The sequence below is a fragment of the Ascidia mentula genome, chromosome 3 (assembly GCF_947561715.1).
Source record: "Ascidia mentula chromosome 3, kaAscMent1.1, whole genome shotgun sequence".
Lineage (NCBI taxonomy): Eukaryota > Metazoa > Chordata > Ascidiacea > Phlebobranchia > Ascidiidae > Ascidia > Ascidia mentula.
Window position 1 is genome coordinate 9,839,652 of NC_138568.1, and position 15,077 is coordinate 9,854,728.

Consider the following 15,077-nt stretch of genomic DNA (forward strand, 5'->3'; position numbering starts at 1 on the left):
TTGACGTAAATTTTTAGAAACAATATAAAATCACACCACAACTGTGTTGTGGTTTCAACAAATCGTTTAGACTCTTGGTATGTCCAACTTCACGGAAATCTTTAGTAAAAGGCGAAAGATTTGCTCGATATGAAATTAGACCAGAGCTGTAATTCCGGAACATACAGTTAATGCCAAACAAACTTTGGAAAGTTTTCCAATTTGCAGGATGCATTTCTCCGATTATTTCTTCAGTGCATTGAAGACCGATAACATATCGTTGAACGACGAATGCCCAGTAAAATAATATTGATTATTTCCAACATCATTGACGTAAATTTTTAGAAACAATATAAAATCACACCACAACTGTGTTGTGGTTTCAACAAATCGTTTAGACTCTTGGTATGTCCAACTTCACGGAAATCTTTAGTAAAAGGCGAAAGATTTGCTCGATATGAAATTAGACCAGAGCGGTAATTCCGGAACATACAGTTAATGCCAAACAAATGTTGGAAAGTTTTCCAATTTGCAGGATGCATTTCTCCGAATATTTCTTCAGTGCATTGAAGACCGATAACAAATCGCTGAACGACGAATGCCTATCAAAACTATAATAATGATTAACAACATCATTGACGTAAATTTTTAGAAACAATATAAAATCACACCACAACTGTGTTGTGGTTTCAACAAATCGTTTAGACTCTTGGTATGTCCAACTTCACGGAAATCTTTAGTAAAAGGCGAAAGATTTGCACGATATGAAATTAGACCAGAGCTGTAATTCCGGAACATACAGTTAATGCCAAACAAATGTTGGAAAGTTTTCCAATTTGCAGGATGCATTTCTCCGAATATTTCTTCAGTGCATTGAAGACCGACAACATATCGTTGAACGACGAATGCCCATCAAAACTATATTAATGATTTCCAACATCATTGACGTAAATTTTTAGAAACAATATAAAATCACACCACAACTGTGTTGTGGTTTCAACAAATCGTTTAGACTCTTGGTATGCCAACTTCACGGAAATCTTTAGTAAAAGGCGAAAGATTTGCTCGATATGAAATTAGACCAGAGCTGTAATTCAGGAACATACATTTAATGCCAAACAAATGTTGGAAAGTTTTCCAATTTGCAGGATGCATTTGGAAAATGTTTGAAAGTTTTCCAATTTGCAGGATGCATTTCTCCGAATATTTCTTCAGTGCATTGAAGACCGATAACATATCGTTGAACGACGAATGCCCATCAAAACTATATTAATGATTTCCAACATCATTGACGTAAATTTTTAGAAACAATGCAAAAAATCACAGCACAAATGTGTTGTGGTTTCAACAAATCGTTTAGACTCTTGGTATGTCCAACTTCACGGAAATCTTTAGTAAAAGGCGAAAGATTTGCTCGATATGAAATTAGACCAGAGCTGTAATTACGGAACATACAGTTAATGCCAAACAAATGTTGGAAAGTTTTCCAATTTGCAGGATGCATTTCTCCGAATATTTCTTCAGTGCATTGAAGACCGATAACATATCGTTGAACGACGAATGGCCATCAAAACTATATTAATGATTTCCAACATCATTGACGTAAATTTTTAGAAACAATATAAAATCAAACCACCACTGTGTTGTGGTTTCAACAAATCGTTTAGACTCTTGGTATGTCCAACTTCACGGAAATCTTTAGTAAAAGGCGAAAGATTTGCTCGATATGAAATTAGACCAGAGCTGTAATTCAGGAACACACATTTAATGCCAAAGAAATGTTGGAAAGTTTTCCAATTTGCAGGATGCATTTCGAAAATGTTGGAAAGTTTTCCAATTTGCAGGATGCATTTCTCCGAATATTTCTTCAGTGCATTGAAGACCGTTAACATATCGTTGAACGACGAATGCCCAATCATCATTGACGTAAATTTTTGGAAACAATATAAAATCACACCACAACTGTGTTGTGGTTTCAACAAATCGTTTAGACTCTTGGTATGTCCAACTTCACGGAAATCTTTAGTAAAAGGCGAAAGATTTGCTCGATATGAAATTAGACCAGAGCTGTAATTCCGGAACATACAGTTAATGCCAAACAAATGTTGGAAAGTTTTCCAATTTGCAGGATGAATTTCTCCGAATATTTCTTCAGTGCATTGAAGACCGATAACACATAGTTGAACGACGAATGCCCATCAAAGCTATATTAATGATTTCCAACATCATTGACGTAAATTTTTAGAAACAATATAAAATCACACCACAACTGTGTTGTGGTTTCAACAAATCGTTTAGACTCTTGGTATGTCCAACTTCACGGAAATCTTTAGTAAAAGGCGAAAGATTTGCTCGATATGAAATTAGACCAGAGCTGTAATTCCGGAACATACAGTTAATGCCAAACAAATGTTGGGAAGTTTTCCAATTTGCAGGATGCATTTCTCCGAATATTTCTTCAGTGCATTGAAGACCGATAACATATCGTTGAACGACGAATGCCCATCAAAACTATATTAATGATTTCCAACATCATTGACGTAAATTTTTAGAAACAATATATAATCACACCACAACTGTGTTGTGGTTTCAACAAATCGTTTAGACTCTTGGTATGTCCAACTTCACGGAAATCTTTAGTAAAAGGCGAAAGATTTGCTCGATATGAAATTAGACCAGAGCTGTAATTCCGGAACATACAGTTAATGCCAAACAAATGTTGGAAAGTTTTCCAATTTGCAGGATGCATTTCTCCGAATATTTCTTCAGTGCATTGAAGACCGATAACATATCGTTGAACGACGAATGCCCATCAAAGCTATATTAATGATTTCCAACATCATTGACGCAAATTTTTAGAAACAATATAAAATCACACCACAACTGTGTTGTGGTTTCAACAAATCGTTTAGACTCTTGGTATGCCCAACTTCACGGAAATCTTTAGTAAAAGGCGAAAGATTTGCTCGATATGAAATTAGACCAGAGCTGTAATTCCGGAACATACAGTTAATGCCAAACAAATGTTGGGAAGTTTTCCAATTTGCAGGATGCATTTCTCCGAATATTTCTTCAGTGCATTGAAGACCGATAACATATCGTTGAACGACGAATGCCCATCAAAACTATATTAATGATTTCCAACATCATTGACGTAAATTTTTAGAAACAATATATAATCACACCACAACTGTGTTGTGGTTTCAACAAATCGTTTAGACTCTTGGTATGTCCAACTTCACGGAAATCTTTAGTAAAAGGCGAAAGATTTGCTCGATATGAAATTAGACCAGAGCTGTAATTCCGGAACATACAGTTAATGCCAAACAAATGTTGGAAAGTTTTCCAATTTGCAGGATGCATTTCTCCGAATATTTCTTCAGTGCATTGAAGACCGATAACATATCGTTATACGACGAATGCCCATCAAAACTATATTAATGATTTCCAACATCATTGACGTAAATTTTTAGAAACAATATAAAATCACACCACAACTGTGTTGTGGTTTCAACAAATCGTTTAGACTCTTGGTATGCCCAACTTCACGGAAATCTTTAGTAAAAGGCGAAAGATTTGCTCGATATGAAATTAGACAAGAGCTGTAATTCCGGAACATACAGTTAATGCCAAACAAATGTTGGAAACTTTTCCAATTTGCAGGATGCATTTCTCCGAATATTTCTTCAGTGCATTGAAGACCGATAACATATAGTTGAACGACGAATGTCCAGTAAAATTATATTGATTATTTCCAACATCATTGACGTAAATTTTTAGAAACAATATAAAATCACACCACAACTGTGTTGTGGTTTCAACAAATCGTTTAGACTCTTGGTATGTCCAACTTCACGGAAATCTTTAGTAAAAGGCGAAAGATTTGCTCGATATGAAATTAGACCAGAGCTGTAATTCCGGAACATACAGTTAATGCCAAACAAATGTTGGAAAGTTTTCCAATTTGCAGGATGCATTTCTCCGAATATTTCTTCAGTGCATTGAAGACCGATAACATATAGTTGAACGACGAATGCCCATCAAAGCTATATTAATGATTTCCAACATCATTGACGTAAATTTTTAGAAACAATATAAAATCACACCACAACTGTGTTGTGGTTTCAACAAATCGTTTAGACTCTTGGTATGTCCAACTTCACGGAAATCTTTAGTAAAAGGCGAAAGATTTGCTCGATATGAAATTAGACCAGAGCTGTAATTCCGGAACATACAGTTAATGCCAAACAAATGTTGGGAAGTTTTCCAATTTGCAGGATGCATTTCTCCGAATATTTCTTCAGTGCATTGAAGACCGATAACATATCGTTGAACGACGAATGCCCATCAAAACTATATTAATGATTTCCAACATCATTGACGTAAATTTTTAGAAACAATATATAATCACACCACAACTGTGTTGTGGTTTCAACAAATCGTTTAGCCTCTTGGTATGTCCAACTTCACGGAAATCTTTAGTAAAAGGCGAAAGATTTGCTCGATATGAAATTAGACCAGAGCTGTAATTCCGGAACATACAGTTAATGCCAAACAAATGTTGGAAAGTTTTCCAATTTGCACGAAGCATTTCTCCGAATATTTCTTCAGTGCATTGAAGACCGATAACATATCGTTGAACGACGAATGCCAAAAAGCTATATTAATGATTTCCAACATCATTGACGCAAAATTTTAGAAACAATATAAAATCACACCACAACTGTGTTGTGGTTTCAACAAATCGTTTAGACTCTTGGTATGCCCAACTTCACGGAAATCTTTAGTAAAAGGCGAAAGATTTGCTCGATATGAAATTAGACCAGAGCTGTAATTCCGGAACATACAGTTAATGCCAAACAAATGTTGGGAAGTTTTCCAATTTGCAGGATGCATTTCTCAGAATATTTCTTCAGTGCATTGAAGACCGATAACATATAGTTGAACGACGAATGTCCAGTAAAATTATATTGATTATTTCCAACATCATTGACGTAAATTTTTAGAAAAAATATAAAATCACACCACAACTGTGTTGTGGTTTCAACAAATCGTTTAGACTCTTGGTATGTCCAACTTCACGGAAATCTTTAGTAAAAGGCGAAAGATTTGCTCGATATGAAATTAGACCAGAGCTGTAATTCCGGAACATACAGTTAATGCCAAACAAATGTTGGAAAGTTTTCCAATTTGCAGGATGCATTTCTCCGAATATTTCTTCAGTGCATTGAAGACCGATAACACATAGTTGAACGACGAATGCCCATCAAAGCTATATTAATGATTTCCAACATCATTGACGTAAATTTTTAGAAACAATATAAAATCACACCACAACTGTGTTGTGGTTTCAACAAATCGTTTAGACTCTTGGTATGTCCAACTTCACGGAAATCTTTAGTAAAAGGCGAAAGATTTGCTCGATATGAAATTAGACCAGAGCTGTAATTCCGGAACATACAGTTAATGCCAAACAAATGTTGGGAAGTTTTCCAATTTGCAGGATGCATTTCTCCGAATATTTCTTCAGTGCATTGAAGACCGATAACATATCGTTGAACGACGAATGCCCATCAAAACTATATTAATGATTTCCAACATCATTGACGTAAATTTTTAGAAACAATATATAATCACACCACAACTGTGTTGTGGTTTCAACAAATCGTTTAGACTCTTGGTATGTCCAACTTCACGGAAATCTTTAGTAAAAGGCGAAAGATTTGCTCGATATGAAATTAGACCAGAGCTGTAATTCCGGAACATACAGTTAATGCCAAAGAAATGTTGGAAAGTTTTCCAATTTGCAGGATGCATTTCTCCGAATATTTCTTCAGTGCATTGAAGACCGATAACATATCGTTGAACGACGAATGCCCATCAAAGCTATATTAATGATTTCCAACATCATTGACGCAAATTTTTAGAAACAATATAAAATCACACCACAACTGTGTTGTGGTTTCAACAAATCGTTTAGACTCTTGGTATGCCCAACTTCACGGAAATCTTTAGTAAAAGGCGAAAGATTTGCTCGATATGAAATTAGACCAGAGCTGTAATTCCGGAACATACAGTTAATGCCAAACAAATGTTGGGAAGTTTTCCAATTTGCAGGATGCATTTCTCCGAATATTTCTTCAGTGCATTGAAGACCGATAACATATCGTTGAACGACGAATGCCCATCAAAGCTATATTAATGATTTCCAACATCATTGACGCAAATCTTTAGAAACAATATAAAATCACACCACAACTGTGTTGTGGTTTCAACAAATCGTTTAGACTCTTGGTATGTCCAACTTCACGGAAATCTTAAGTAAAAGGCGAAAGATTTGCTCGATATGAAATTAGACCAGAGCTGTAATTCCGGAACATACAGTTAATGCCAAACAAATGTTGGAAAGTTTTCCAATTTGCAGGATGCATTTCTCCGAATATTTCTTCAGTGCATTGAAGACCGATAACATATCGTTGAACGACGAATGCCCATCAACACTATATTAATGATTTCCAACATCATTGACGTAAATTTTTAGAAACAATATAAAATCACAGCACAACTGTGTTGTGGTTTCAACAAATCGTTTAGACTCTTGGTATGTCCAACTTCACGGAAATCTTAAGTAAAAGGCGAAAGATTTGCTCGATATGAAATTAGACCAGAGCTGTAATTCCGGAACATACAGTTAATGCCAAACAAATGTTGGAAAGTTTTCCAATTTGCAGGATGCATTTCTCCGAATATTTCTTCAGTGCATTGAAGACCGATAACATATCGTTGAACGACGAATGCCCATCAACACTATATTAATGATTTCCAACATCATTGACGTAAATTTTTAGAAACAATATAAAATCACAGCACAACTGTGTTGTGGTTTCAACAAATCGTTTAGACTCTTGGTATGTCCAACTTCACGGAAATCTTTAGTAAAAGGCGAAAGATTTGCTCGATATGAAATTAGACCAGAGCTGTAATTCCGGAACATACAGTTAATGCCAAACAAATGTTGGAAACTTTTCCAATTTGCAGGATGCATTTCTCCGAATATTTCTTCAGTGCATTGAAGACCGATAACATATAGTTGAACGACGAATGTCCAGTAAAATTATATTGATTATTTCCAACATCATTGACGTAAATTTTTAGAAACAATATAAAATCACACCACAACTGTGTTGTGGTTTCAACAAATCGTTTAGACTCTTGGTATGTCCAACTTCACGGAAATCTTTAGTAAAAGGCGAAAGATTTGCTCGATATGAAATTAGACCAGAGCTGTAATTCCGGAACATACAGTTAATGCCAAACAAATGTTGGAAAGTTTTCCAATTTGCAGGATGCATTTCTCCGAATATTTCTTCAGTGCATTGAAGACCGATAACATATAGTTGAACGACGAATGCCCATCAAAGCTATATTAATGATTTCCAACATCATTGACGTAAATTTTTAGAAACAATATAAAATCACACCACAACTGTGTTGTGGTTTCAACAAATCGTTTAGACTCTTGGTATGTCCAACTTCACGGAAATCTTTAGTAAAAGGCGAAAGATTTGCTCGATATGAAATTAGACCAGAGCTGTAATTCCGGAACATACAGTTAATGCCAAACAAATGTTGGGAAGTTTTCCAATTTGCAGGATGCATTTCTCCGAATATTTCTTCAGTGCATTGAAGACCGATAACATATCGTTGAACGACGAATGCCCATCAAAACTATATTAATGATTTCCAACATCATTGACGTAAATTTTTAGAAACAATATATAATCACACCACAACTGTGTTGTGGTTTCAACAAATCGTTTAGCCTCTTGGTATGTCCAACTTCACGGAAATCTTTAGTAAAAGGCGAAAGATTTGCTCGATATGAAATTAGACCAGAGCTGTAATTCCGGAACATACAGTTAATGCCAAACAAATGTTGGAAAGTTTTCCAATTTGCACGAAGCATTTCTCCGAATATTTCTTCAGTGCATTGAAGACCGATAACATATCGTTGAACGACGAATGCCAAAAAGCTATATTAATGATTTCCAACATCATTGACGCAAATTTTTAGAAACAATATAAAATCACACCACAACTGTGTTGTGGTTTCAACAAATCGTTTAGACTCTTGGTATGCCCAACTTCACGGAAATCTTTAGTAAAAGGCGAAAGATTTGCTCGATATGAAATTAGACCAGAGCTGTAATTCCGGAACATACAGTTAATGCCAAACAAATGTTGGGAAGTTTTCCAATTTGCAGGATGCATTTCTCCGAATATTTCTTCAGTGCATTGAAGACCGATAACATATAGTTGAACGACGAATGTCCAGTAAAATTATATTGATTATTTCCAACATCATTGACGTAAATTTTTAGAAACAATATAAAATCACACCACAACTGTGTTGTGGTTTCAACAAATCGTTTAGACTCTTGGTATGTCCAACTTCACGGAAATCTTTAGTAAAAGGCGAAAGATTTGCTCGATATGAAATTAGACCAGAGCTGTAATTCCGGAACATACAGTTAATGCCAAACAAATGTTGGAAAGTTTTCCAATTTGCAGGATGCATTTCTCCGAATATTTCTTCAGTGCATTGAAGACCGATAACACATAGTTGAACGACGAATGCCCATCAAAGCTATATTAATGATTTCCAACATCATTGACGTAAATTTTTAGAAACAATATAAAATCACACCACAATTGTGTTGTGGTTTCAACAAATCGTTTAGACTCTTGGTATGTCCAACTTCACGGAAATCTTTAGTAAAAGGCGAAAGATTTGCTCGATATGAAATTAGACCAGAGCTGTAATTCCGGAACATACAGTTAATGCCAAACAAATGTTGGGAAGTTTTCCAATTTGCAGGATGCATTTCTCCGAATATTTCTTCAGTGCATTGAAGACCGATAACATATCGTTGAACGACGAATGCCCATCAAAACTATATTAATGATTTCCAACATCATTGACGTAAATTTTTAGAAACAATATATAATCACACCACAACTGTGTTGTGGTTTCAACAAATCGTTTAGACTCTTGGTATGCCCAACTTCACGGAAATCTTTAGTAAAAGGCGAAAGATTTGCTCGATATGAAATTAGACCAGAGCTGTAATTCCGGAACATACAGTTAATGCCAAACAAATGTTGGGAAGTTTTCCAATTTGCAGGATGCATTTCTCCGAATATTTCTTCAGTGCATTGAAGACCGGTAACATATCGTTGAACGACGAATGCCCATCAAAACTATATTAATGATTTCCAACATCATTGACGTAAATTTTTAGAAACAATATATAATCACACCACAACTGTGTTGTGGTTTCAACAAATCGTTTAGACTCTTGGTATGTCCAACTTCACGGAAATCTTTAGTAAAAGGCGAAAGATTTGCTCGATATGAAATTAGACCAGAGCTGTAATTCCGGAACATACAGTTAATGCCAAACAAATGTTGGAAAGTTTTCCAATTTGCAGGATGCATTTCTCCGAATATTTCTTCAGTGCATTGAAGACCGATAACATATCGTTGAACGACGAATGCCCATCAAAACTATATTAATGATTTCCAACATCATTGACGTAAATTTTTAGAAACAATATAAAATCACACCACAACTGTGTTGTGGTTTCAACAAATCGTTTAGACTCTTGGTATGCCCAACTTCACGGAAATCTTTAGTAAAAGGCGAAAGATTTGCTCGATATGAAATTAGACCAGAGGTGTAATTCCGGAACATACAGTTAATGCCAAACAAATGTTGGAAACTTTTCCAATTTGCAGGATGCATTTCTCCGAATATTTCTTCAGTGCATTGAAGACCGATAACATATCGTTGAACGACGAATGCCCATCAAAGCTATATTAATGATTTCCAACATCATTGACGCAAATCTTTAGAAACAATATAAAATCACACCACAACTGTGTTGTGGTTTCAACAAATCGTTTAGACTCTTGGTATGTCCAACTTCACGGAAATCTTTAGTAAAAGGCGAAAGATTTGCTCGATATGAAATTAGACCAGAGCTGTAATTCCGGAACATACAGTTAATGCCAAACAAATGTTGGAAAGTTTTCCAATTTGCAGGATGCATTTCTCCGAATATTTCTTCAGTGCATTGAAGACCGATAACATATCGTTGAACGACGAATGCCCATCAACACTATATTAATGATTTCCAACATCATTGACGTAAATTTTTAGAAACAATATAAAATCACAGCACAACTGTGTTGTGGTTTCAACAAATCGTTTAGACTCTTGGTATGTCCAACTTCACGGAAATCTTTAGTAAAAGGCGAAAGATTTGCTCGATATGAAATTAGACCAGAGCTGTAATTCCGGAACATACAGTTAATGCCAAACAAATGTTGGAAAGTTTTCCAATTTGCAGGATGCATTTCTCCGAATATTTCTTCAGTGCATTGAAGACCGATAACATATCGTTGAACGACGAATGCCAAGTAAAATTATATTGATTATTTCCAACATCATTGACGTAAATTTTTAGAAACAATATATAATCACACCACAACTGTGTTGTGGTTTCAACAAATCGTTTAGACTCTTGGTATGTCCAACTTCACGGAAATCTTTAGTAAAAGGCGAAAGATTTGCTCGATATGAAATTAGACCAGAGCTGTAATTCCGGAACATACAGTTAATGCCAAACAAATGTTGGAAAGTTTTCCAATTTGTAGGATGCATTTCTCCGAATATTTCTTCAGTGCATTGAAGACCGATAACATATCGTTGAACGACGAATGCCCATCAAAGCTATATGAATGATTTCGAACATCATTGACGCAAATTTTTAGAAACAATATAAAATCACACCACAACTGTGTTGTGGTTTCAACAAATCGTTTAAGACTCTTGGTATGTCCAACTTCACGGAAATCTTTAGTAAAAGGCGAAAGATTTGCACGATATGAAATTAGACCAGAGCTGTAATTCCGGAACATACAGTTAATGCCAAAGAAATGTTGGAAAGTTTTCCAATTTGCCGGATGCATTTCTCCGAATATTTCTTCAGTGTATTGAAGACCGATAACATATCGTTGAACGACGAATGCCCATCAAAACTATATTAATGATTTCCAACATCATTGACGTAAATTTTTAGAAACAATATATAATCACACCACAACTGTGTTGTGGTTTCAACAAATCGTTTAGACTCTTGGTATGTCCAACTTCACGGAAATCTTTAGTAAAAGGCGAAAGATTTGCTCGATATGAAATTAGACCAGAGCTGTAATTCCGGAACATACAGTTAATGCCAAATAAATGTTGGAAAGTTTTCCAATTTGCAGGATGCATTTCTCCGAATATTTCTTCAGTGCATTGAAGACCGATAACATATCGTTGAACGACGAATGCCCATCAAAACTATATTAATGATTTCCAGCATCATTGACGTAAATTTTTAGAAACAATATAAAATCACACCACAACTGTGTTGTGGTTTCAACAAATCGTTTAGACTCTTGGTATGTCCAACTTCACGGAAATCTTTAGTAAAAGGCGAAAGATTTGCTCGATATGAAATTAGACCAGAGCTGTAATTCCGGAACATACAGTTAATGCCAAACAAATGTTGGAAACTTTTCCAATTTGCAGGATGCATTTCTCCGAATATTTCTTCAGTGCATTGAAGACCGATAACATATCGTTGAACGACGAATGCCCATCAAAGCTATATTAATGATTTCCAACATCATTGACGCAAATCTTTAGAAACAACATAAAATCACACCACAACTGTGTTGTGGTTTCAACAAATCGTTTAGACTCTTGGTATGTCCAACTTCACGGAAATCTTGAGTAAAAGGCGAAAGATTTGCTCGATATGAAATTAGACCAGAGCTGTAATTCCGGAACATACAGTTAATGCCAAACAAATGTTGGAAAGTTTTCCAATTTGCAGGATGCATTTCTCCGAATATTTCTTCAGTGCATTGAAGACCGATAACATATCGTTGAACGACGAATGCCCATCAACACTATATTAATGATTTCCAACATCATTGACGTAAATTTTTAGAAACAATATAAAATCACACCACAACTGTGTTGTGGTTCAAATCGTTTAGACTCTTGGTATGTCCAACTTCACGGAAATCTTTAGTAAAAGGCGAAAGAATTGCTCGATATGAAATTAGACCAGAGCTGTAATTCCGGAACATACAGTTAATGCCAAACAAATGTTGGAAAGTTTTCCAATTTGCAGGATGCATTTCTCCGAATATTTCTTCAGTGCATTGAAGACCGATAACATATCGTTGAACGACGAAGGCCCAGTAAAATTATATTGATTATTTCCAACATCATTGACGTAAATTTTTAGAAACAATATATAATCACACCACAACTGTGTTGTGGTTTCAACAAATCGTTTAGACTCTTGGTATGTCCAACTTCACGGAAATCTTTAGTAAAAGGCGAAAGATTTGCTCGATATGAAATTAGACCAGAGCTGTAATTCCGGAACATACAGTTAATGCCAAACAAATGTTGGAAAGTTTTCCAATTTGCAGGATGCATTTCTCCGAATATTTCTTCAGTGCATTGAAGACCGATAACATATCGTTGAACGACGAATGCCCATCAAAGCTATATTAATGATTTCCAACATCATTGACGCAAATTTTTAGAAACAATATAAAATCACACCACAACTGTGTTGTGGTTTCAACAAATCGTTTAAGACTCTTGGTATGTCCAACTTCACGGAAATCTTTAGTAAAAGGCGAAAGATTTGCTCGATATGAAATTAGACCAGAGCTGTAATTCCGGAACATACAGTTAATGCCAAAGAAATGTTGGAAAGTTTTCCAATTTGCCGGATGCATTTCTCCGAATATTTCTTCAGTGCATTGAAGACCGATAACATATCGTTGAACGACGAATGCCCATCAAAACTATATTAATGATTTCCAACATCATTGACGTAAATTTTTAGAAACAATATATAATCACACCACAACTGTGTTGTGGTTTCAACAAATCGTTTAGACTCTTGGTATGTCCAACTTCACGGAAATCTTTAGTAAAAGGCGAAAGATTTGCTCGATATGAAATTAGACCAGAGCTGTAATTCCGGAACATACAGTTAATGCCAAACAAATGTTGGAAAGTTTTCCAATTTGCAGGATGCATTTCTCCGAATATTTCTTCAGTGCATTGAAGACCGATAACATATCGTTGAACGACGAATGCCCATCAAAACTATATTAATGATTTCCAGCATCATTGACGTAAATTTTTAGAAACAATATAAAATCACACCACAACTGTGTTGTGGTTTCAACAAATCGTTTAGACTCTTGGTATGTCCAACTTCACGGAAATCTTTAGTAAAAGGCGAAAGATTTGCTCGATATGAAATTAGACCAGAGCTGTAATTCCGGAACATACAGTTAATGCCAAACAAATGTTGGAAAGTTTTCCAATTTGCAGGATGCATTTCTCCGAATATTTCTTCAGTGCATTGAAGACCGATAACATATCGTTGAACGACGAATGCCCATCAAAACTATATTAATGATTTCCAACATCATTGACGTAAATTTTTAGAAACAATATAAAATCACACCACAACTGTGTTGTGGTTTCAACAAATCGTTTAGACTCTTGGTATGTCCAACTTCACGGAAATCTTTAGTAAAAGGCGAAAGATTTGCTCGATATGAAATTAGACCAGAGCTGTAATTCCGGAACATACAGTTAATGCCAAACAAATGTTGGAAAGTTTTCCAATTTGCAGGATGCATTTCTCCGAATATTTCTTCAGTGCATTGAAGACCGATAACATATCGTTGAACGACGAATGCCCATCAAAACTATATTAATGATTTCCAACATCATTGACGTAAATTTTTAGAAACAAGGTATAATCACACCACAACTGTGTTGTGGTTTCAACAAATCGTTTAGACTCTTGGTATGTCCAACTTCACGGAAATCTTTAGTAAAAGGCGAAAGATTTGCTCGATATGAAATTAGACCAGAGCTGTAATTCCGGAACATACAGTTAATGCCAAACAAATGTTGGAAAGTTTTCCAATTTGCAGGATGCATTTCTCCGAATATTTCTTCAGTGCATTGAAGACCGATAACATATCGTTGAACGACGAATGCCCATCAAAACTATATTGATGATTTCCAACATCATTGACGTAAATTTTTAGAAACAATATATAATCACACCACAACTGTGTTGTGGTTTCAACAAATCGTTTAGACTCTTGGTATGTCCAACTTCACGGAAATCTTTAGTAAAAGGCGAAAGATTTGCTCGATATGAAATTAGACCAGAGCTGTAATTCCGGAACATACAGTTAATGCCAAACAAATGTTGGAAAGTTTTCCAATTTGCAGGATGCATTTCTCCGAATATTTCTTCAGTGCATTGAAGACCGATAACATATCGTTGAACGACGAATGTCCAGTAAAATTATATTGATTATTTCCAACATCATTGACTTAAATTTTTAGAAACAATATAAAATCACACCACAACTGTGTTGTGGTTTCAACAAATCGTTTAGACTCTTGGTATGTCCAACTTCACGGAAATCTTTAGTAAAAGGCGAAAGATTTGCTCGATATGAAATTAGACCAGAGCTGTAATTCCGGAACATACAGTTAATGCCAAACAAATGTTGGAAAGTTTTCCAATTTGCAGGATGCATTTCTCCGAATATTTCTTCAGTGCATTGAAGACCGATAACATATCGTTGAACGACGAATGCCCATCAAAACTATATTAATGATTTCCAACATCATTGACGTAAATTTTTAGAAACAATATAAAATCACACCACAACTGTGTTGTGGTTTCAACAAATCGTTTAGACTCTTGGTATGTCCAACTTCACGGAAATCTTTAGTAAAAAGCGAAAGATTTGCTCAATATGAAATTAGACCAGAGCTGTAATTCCGGAACATACAGTTAATGCCAAACAAATGTTGGAAAGTTTTCCAATTTGCAGGATGCATTTCTCCGAATATTTCTTCAGTGCATTGAAGACCGATAACATATCGTTGAACGACGAATGCCCATCAAAACTATAT

At 35.4% G+C, this 15,077-nt stretch overlaps 49 non-coding genes across 49 annotated transcripts; all 49 read right to left on the reverse strand.

The window, feature by feature from the left end:
- Positions 1-34: 34 nt before the first annotated feature.
- LOC145896610 (U5 spliceosomal RNA) lies at positions 35-148 on the reverse strand. The gene has a single exon (XR_014402048.1). It is a non-coding gene; the product is annotated as a U5 spliceosomal RNA (small nuclear RNA).
- A 193-nt stretch (positions 149-341) lies between these two features.
- LOC145896202 (U5 spliceosomal RNA) lies at positions 342-455 on the reverse strand. Its single transcript, XR_014401672.1, has one exon. It is a non-coding gene; the product is annotated as a U5 spliceosomal RNA (small nuclear RNA).
- A 193-nt stretch (positions 456-648) lies between these two features.
- LOC145896944 (U5 spliceosomal RNA) lies at positions 649-762 on the reverse strand. Its single transcript, XR_014402360.1, has one exon. It is a non-coding gene; the product is annotated as a U5 spliceosomal RNA (small nuclear RNA).
- Positions 763-955: 193 nt separating this feature from the next.
- LOC145896401 (U5 spliceosomal RNA) lies at positions 956-1,068 on the reverse strand. Its single transcript, XR_014401855.1, has one exon. It is a non-coding gene; the product is annotated as a U5 spliceosomal RNA (small nuclear RNA).
- Positions 1,069-1,303: 235 nt separating this feature from the next.
- LOC145896293 (U5 spliceosomal RNA) lies at positions 1,304-1,417 on the reverse strand. The gene has a single exon (XR_014401751.1). It is a non-coding gene; the product is annotated as a U5 spliceosomal RNA (small nuclear RNA).
- A 192-nt stretch (positions 1,418-1,609) lies between these two features.
- LOC145896277 (U5 spliceosomal RNA) lies at positions 1,610-1,724 on the reverse strand. Its single transcript, XR_014401736.1, has one exon. It is a non-coding gene; the product is annotated as a U5 spliceosomal RNA (small nuclear RNA).
- Positions 1,725-1,934: 210 nt separating this feature from the next.
- LOC145896611 (U5 spliceosomal RNA) lies at positions 1,935-2,048 on the reverse strand. The gene has a single exon (XR_014402049.1). It is a non-coding gene; the product is annotated as a U5 spliceosomal RNA (small nuclear RNA).
- Positions 2,049-2,241: 193 nt separating this feature from the next.
- LOC145896612 (U5 spliceosomal RNA) lies at positions 2,242-2,355 on the reverse strand. Its single transcript, XR_014402050.1, has one exon. It is a non-coding gene; the product is annotated as a U5 spliceosomal RNA (small nuclear RNA).
- A 193-nt stretch (positions 2,356-2,548) lies between these two features.
- On the reverse strand, positions 2,549-2,662 carry LOC145896613 (U5 spliceosomal RNA). The gene has a single exon (XR_014402051.1). It is a non-coding gene; the product is annotated as a U5 spliceosomal RNA (small nuclear RNA).
- A 193-nt stretch (positions 2,663-2,855) lies between these two features.
- On the reverse strand, positions 2,856-2,969 carry LOC145896245 (U5 spliceosomal RNA). Its single transcript, XR_014401708.1, has one exon. It is a non-coding gene; the product is annotated as a U5 spliceosomal RNA (small nuclear RNA).
- Positions 2,970-3,162: 193 nt separating this feature from the next.
- LOC145896615 (U5 spliceosomal RNA) lies at positions 3,163-3,276 on the reverse strand. Its single transcript, XR_014402053.1, has one exon. It is a non-coding gene; the product is annotated as a U5 spliceosomal RNA (small nuclear RNA).
- Positions 3,277-3,469: 193 nt separating this feature from the next.
- On the reverse strand, positions 3,470-3,583 carry LOC145896360 (U5 spliceosomal RNA). The gene has a single exon (XR_014401816.1). It is a non-coding gene; the product is annotated as a U5 spliceosomal RNA (small nuclear RNA).
- Positions 3,584-3,776: 193 nt separating this feature from the next.
- Positions 3,777-3,890, reverse strand: LOC145896616 (U5 spliceosomal RNA). The gene has a single exon (XR_014402054.1). It is a non-coding gene; the product is annotated as a U5 spliceosomal RNA (small nuclear RNA).
- Positions 3,891-4,083: 193 nt separating this feature from the next.
- Positions 4,084-4,197, reverse strand: LOC145896617 (U5 spliceosomal RNA). Its single transcript, XR_014402055.1, has one exon. It is a non-coding gene; the product is annotated as a U5 spliceosomal RNA (small nuclear RNA).
- A 193-nt stretch (positions 4,198-4,390) lies between these two features.
- Positions 4,391-4,504, reverse strand: LOC145896219 (U5 spliceosomal RNA). The gene has a single exon (XR_014401686.1). It is a non-coding gene; the product is annotated as a U5 spliceosomal RNA (small nuclear RNA).
- A 191-nt stretch (positions 4,505-4,695) lies between these two features.
- Positions 4,696-4,809, reverse strand: LOC145896246 (U5 spliceosomal RNA). The gene has a single exon (XR_014401709.1). It is a non-coding gene; the product is annotated as a U5 spliceosomal RNA (small nuclear RNA).
- A 193-nt stretch (positions 4,810-5,002) lies between these two features.
- On the reverse strand, positions 5,003-5,116 carry LOC145896618 (U5 spliceosomal RNA). The gene has a single exon (XR_014402056.1). It is a non-coding gene; the product is annotated as a U5 spliceosomal RNA (small nuclear RNA).
- Positions 5,117-5,309: 193 nt separating this feature from the next.
- Positions 5,310-5,423, reverse strand: LOC145896619 (U5 spliceosomal RNA). The gene has a single exon (XR_014402057.1). It is a non-coding gene; the product is annotated as a U5 spliceosomal RNA (small nuclear RNA).
- A 193-nt stretch (positions 5,424-5,616) lies between these two features.
- On the reverse strand, positions 5,617-5,730 carry LOC145896620 (U5 spliceosomal RNA). Its single transcript, XR_014402058.1, has one exon. It is a non-coding gene; the product is annotated as a U5 spliceosomal RNA (small nuclear RNA).
- A 193-nt stretch (positions 5,731-5,923) lies between these two features.
- Positions 5,924-6,037, reverse strand: LOC145896247 (U5 spliceosomal RNA). The gene has a single exon (XR_014401710.1). It is a non-coding gene; the product is annotated as a U5 spliceosomal RNA (small nuclear RNA).
- A 193-nt stretch (positions 6,038-6,230) lies between these two features.
- On the reverse strand, positions 6,231-6,344 carry LOC145896393 (U5 spliceosomal RNA). The gene has a single exon (XR_014401847.1). It is a non-coding gene; the product is annotated as a U5 spliceosomal RNA (small nuclear RNA).
- Positions 6,345-6,537: 193 nt separating this feature from the next.
- Positions 6,538-6,651, reverse strand: LOC145896423 (U5 spliceosomal RNA). The gene has a single exon (XR_014401876.1). It is a non-coding gene; the product is annotated as a U5 spliceosomal RNA (small nuclear RNA).
- A 193-nt stretch (positions 6,652-6,844) lies between these two features.
- LOC145896305 (U5 spliceosomal RNA) lies at positions 6,845-6,958 on the reverse strand. Its single transcript, XR_014401762.1, has one exon. It is a non-coding gene; the product is annotated as a U5 spliceosomal RNA (small nuclear RNA).
- A 193-nt stretch (positions 6,959-7,151) lies between these two features.
- LOC145896621 (U5 spliceosomal RNA) lies at positions 7,152-7,265 on the reverse strand. The gene has a single exon (XR_014402059.1). It is a non-coding gene; the product is annotated as a U5 spliceosomal RNA (small nuclear RNA).
- A 193-nt stretch (positions 7,266-7,458) lies between these two features.
- Positions 7,459-7,572, reverse strand: LOC145896623 (U5 spliceosomal RNA). Its single transcript, XR_014402060.1, has one exon. It is a non-coding gene; the product is annotated as a U5 spliceosomal RNA (small nuclear RNA).
- Positions 7,573-7,765: 193 nt separating this feature from the next.
- Positions 7,766-7,879, reverse strand: LOC145896220 (U5 spliceosomal RNA). The gene has a single exon (XR_014401687.1). It is a non-coding gene; the product is annotated as a U5 spliceosomal RNA (small nuclear RNA).
- Positions 7,880-8,070: 191 nt separating this feature from the next.
- Positions 8,071-8,184, reverse strand: LOC145896248 (U5 spliceosomal RNA). The gene has a single exon (XR_014401711.1). It is a non-coding gene; the product is annotated as a U5 spliceosomal RNA (small nuclear RNA).
- Positions 8,185-8,377: 193 nt separating this feature from the next.
- Positions 8,378-8,491, reverse strand: LOC145896624 (U5 spliceosomal RNA). Its single transcript, XR_014402061.1, has one exon. It is a non-coding gene; the product is annotated as a U5 spliceosomal RNA (small nuclear RNA).
- A 193-nt stretch (positions 8,492-8,684) lies between these two features.
- Positions 8,685-8,798, reverse strand: LOC145896532 (U5 spliceosomal RNA). Its single transcript, XR_014401974.1, has one exon. It is a non-coding gene; the product is annotated as a U5 spliceosomal RNA (small nuclear RNA).
- A 193-nt stretch (positions 8,799-8,991) lies between these two features.
- LOC145896249 (U5 spliceosomal RNA) lies at positions 8,992-9,105 on the reverse strand. The gene has a single exon (XR_014401712.1). It is a non-coding gene; the product is annotated as a U5 spliceosomal RNA (small nuclear RNA).
- A 193-nt stretch (positions 9,106-9,298) lies between these two features.
- On the reverse strand, positions 9,299-9,412 carry LOC145896625 (U5 spliceosomal RNA). Its single transcript, XR_014402062.1, has one exon. It is a non-coding gene; the product is annotated as a U5 spliceosomal RNA (small nuclear RNA).
- A 193-nt stretch (positions 9,413-9,605) lies between these two features.
- LOC145896253 (U5 spliceosomal RNA) lies at positions 9,606-9,719 on the reverse strand. Its single transcript, XR_014401715.1, has one exon. It is a non-coding gene; the product is annotated as a U5 spliceosomal RNA (small nuclear RNA).
- Positions 9,720-9,912: 193 nt separating this feature from the next.
- LOC145896627 (U5 spliceosomal RNA) lies at positions 9,913-10,026 on the reverse strand. Its single transcript, XR_014402064.1, has one exon. It is a non-coding gene; the product is annotated as a U5 spliceosomal RNA (small nuclear RNA).
- A 193-nt stretch (positions 10,027-10,219) lies between these two features.
- LOC145896306 (U5 spliceosomal RNA) lies at positions 10,220-10,333 on the reverse strand. Its single transcript, XR_014401763.1, has one exon. It is a non-coding gene; the product is annotated as a U5 spliceosomal RNA (small nuclear RNA).
- A 193-nt stretch (positions 10,334-10,526) lies between these two features.
- On the reverse strand, positions 10,527-10,640 carry LOC145896628 (U5 spliceosomal RNA). Its single transcript, XR_014402065.1, has one exon. It is a non-coding gene; the product is annotated as a U5 spliceosomal RNA (small nuclear RNA).
- Positions 10,641-10,833: 193 nt separating this feature from the next.
- LOC145896262 (U5 spliceosomal RNA) lies at positions 10,834-10,949 on the reverse strand. Its single transcript, XR_014401723.1, has one exon. It is a non-coding gene; the product is annotated as a U5 spliceosomal RNA (small nuclear RNA).
- Positions 10,950-11,141: 192 nt separating this feature from the next.
- LOC145896629 (U5 spliceosomal RNA) lies at positions 11,142-11,255 on the reverse strand. The gene has a single exon (XR_014402066.1). It is a non-coding gene; the product is annotated as a U5 spliceosomal RNA (small nuclear RNA).
- A 193-nt stretch (positions 11,256-11,448) lies between these two features.
- LOC145896630 (U5 spliceosomal RNA) lies at positions 11,449-11,562 on the reverse strand. Its single transcript, XR_014402067.1, has one exon. It is a non-coding gene; the product is annotated as a U5 spliceosomal RNA (small nuclear RNA).
- Positions 11,563-11,755: 193 nt separating this feature from the next.
- Positions 11,756-11,869, reverse strand: LOC145896413 (U5 spliceosomal RNA). The gene has a single exon (XR_014401866.1). It is a non-coding gene; the product is annotated as a U5 spliceosomal RNA (small nuclear RNA).
- Positions 11,870-12,060: 191 nt separating this feature from the next.
- LOC145896431 (U5 spliceosomal RNA) lies at positions 12,061-12,172 on the reverse strand. Its single transcript, XR_014401882.1, has one exon. It is a non-coding gene; the product is annotated as a U5 spliceosomal RNA (small nuclear RNA).
- Positions 12,173-12,365: 193 nt separating this feature from the next.
- LOC145896631 (U5 spliceosomal RNA) lies at positions 12,366-12,479 on the reverse strand. The gene has a single exon (XR_014402068.1). It is a non-coding gene; the product is annotated as a U5 spliceosomal RNA (small nuclear RNA).
- A 193-nt stretch (positions 12,480-12,672) lies between these two features.
- Positions 12,673-12,788, reverse strand: LOC145896935 (U5 spliceosomal RNA). Its single transcript, XR_014402353.1, has one exon. It is a non-coding gene; the product is annotated as a U5 spliceosomal RNA (small nuclear RNA).
- Positions 12,789-12,980: 192 nt separating this feature from the next.
- LOC145896632 (U5 spliceosomal RNA) lies at positions 12,981-13,094 on the reverse strand. The gene has a single exon (XR_014402069.1). It is a non-coding gene; the product is annotated as a U5 spliceosomal RNA (small nuclear RNA).
- A 193-nt stretch (positions 13,095-13,287) lies between these two features.
- On the reverse strand, positions 13,288-13,401 carry LOC145896633 (U5 spliceosomal RNA). Its single transcript, XR_014402070.1, has one exon. It is a non-coding gene; the product is annotated as a U5 spliceosomal RNA (small nuclear RNA).
- A 193-nt stretch (positions 13,402-13,594) lies between these two features.
- LOC145896634 (U5 spliceosomal RNA) lies at positions 13,595-13,708 on the reverse strand. Its single transcript, XR_014402071.1, has one exon. It is a non-coding gene; the product is annotated as a U5 spliceosomal RNA (small nuclear RNA).
- Positions 13,709-13,901: 193 nt separating this feature from the next.
- On the reverse strand, positions 13,902-14,015 carry LOC145896635 (U5 spliceosomal RNA). Its single transcript, XR_014402072.1, has one exon. It is a non-coding gene; the product is annotated as a U5 spliceosomal RNA (small nuclear RNA).
- A 193-nt stretch (positions 14,016-14,208) lies between these two features.
- Positions 14,209-14,322, reverse strand: LOC145896636 (U5 spliceosomal RNA). The gene has a single exon (XR_014402073.1). It is a non-coding gene; the product is annotated as a U5 spliceosomal RNA (small nuclear RNA).
- Positions 14,323-14,515: 193 nt separating this feature from the next.
- Positions 14,516-14,629, reverse strand: LOC145896638 (U5 spliceosomal RNA). Its single transcript, XR_014402075.1, has one exon. It is a non-coding gene; the product is annotated as a U5 spliceosomal RNA (small nuclear RNA).
- A 193-nt stretch (positions 14,630-14,822) lies between these two features.
- On the reverse strand, positions 14,823-14,936 carry LOC145896387 (U5 spliceosomal RNA). Its single transcript, XR_014401841.1, has one exon. It is a non-coding gene; the product is annotated as a U5 spliceosomal RNA (small nuclear RNA).
- Between the last annotated feature and the right edge of the window lie 141 nt (positions 14,937-15,077).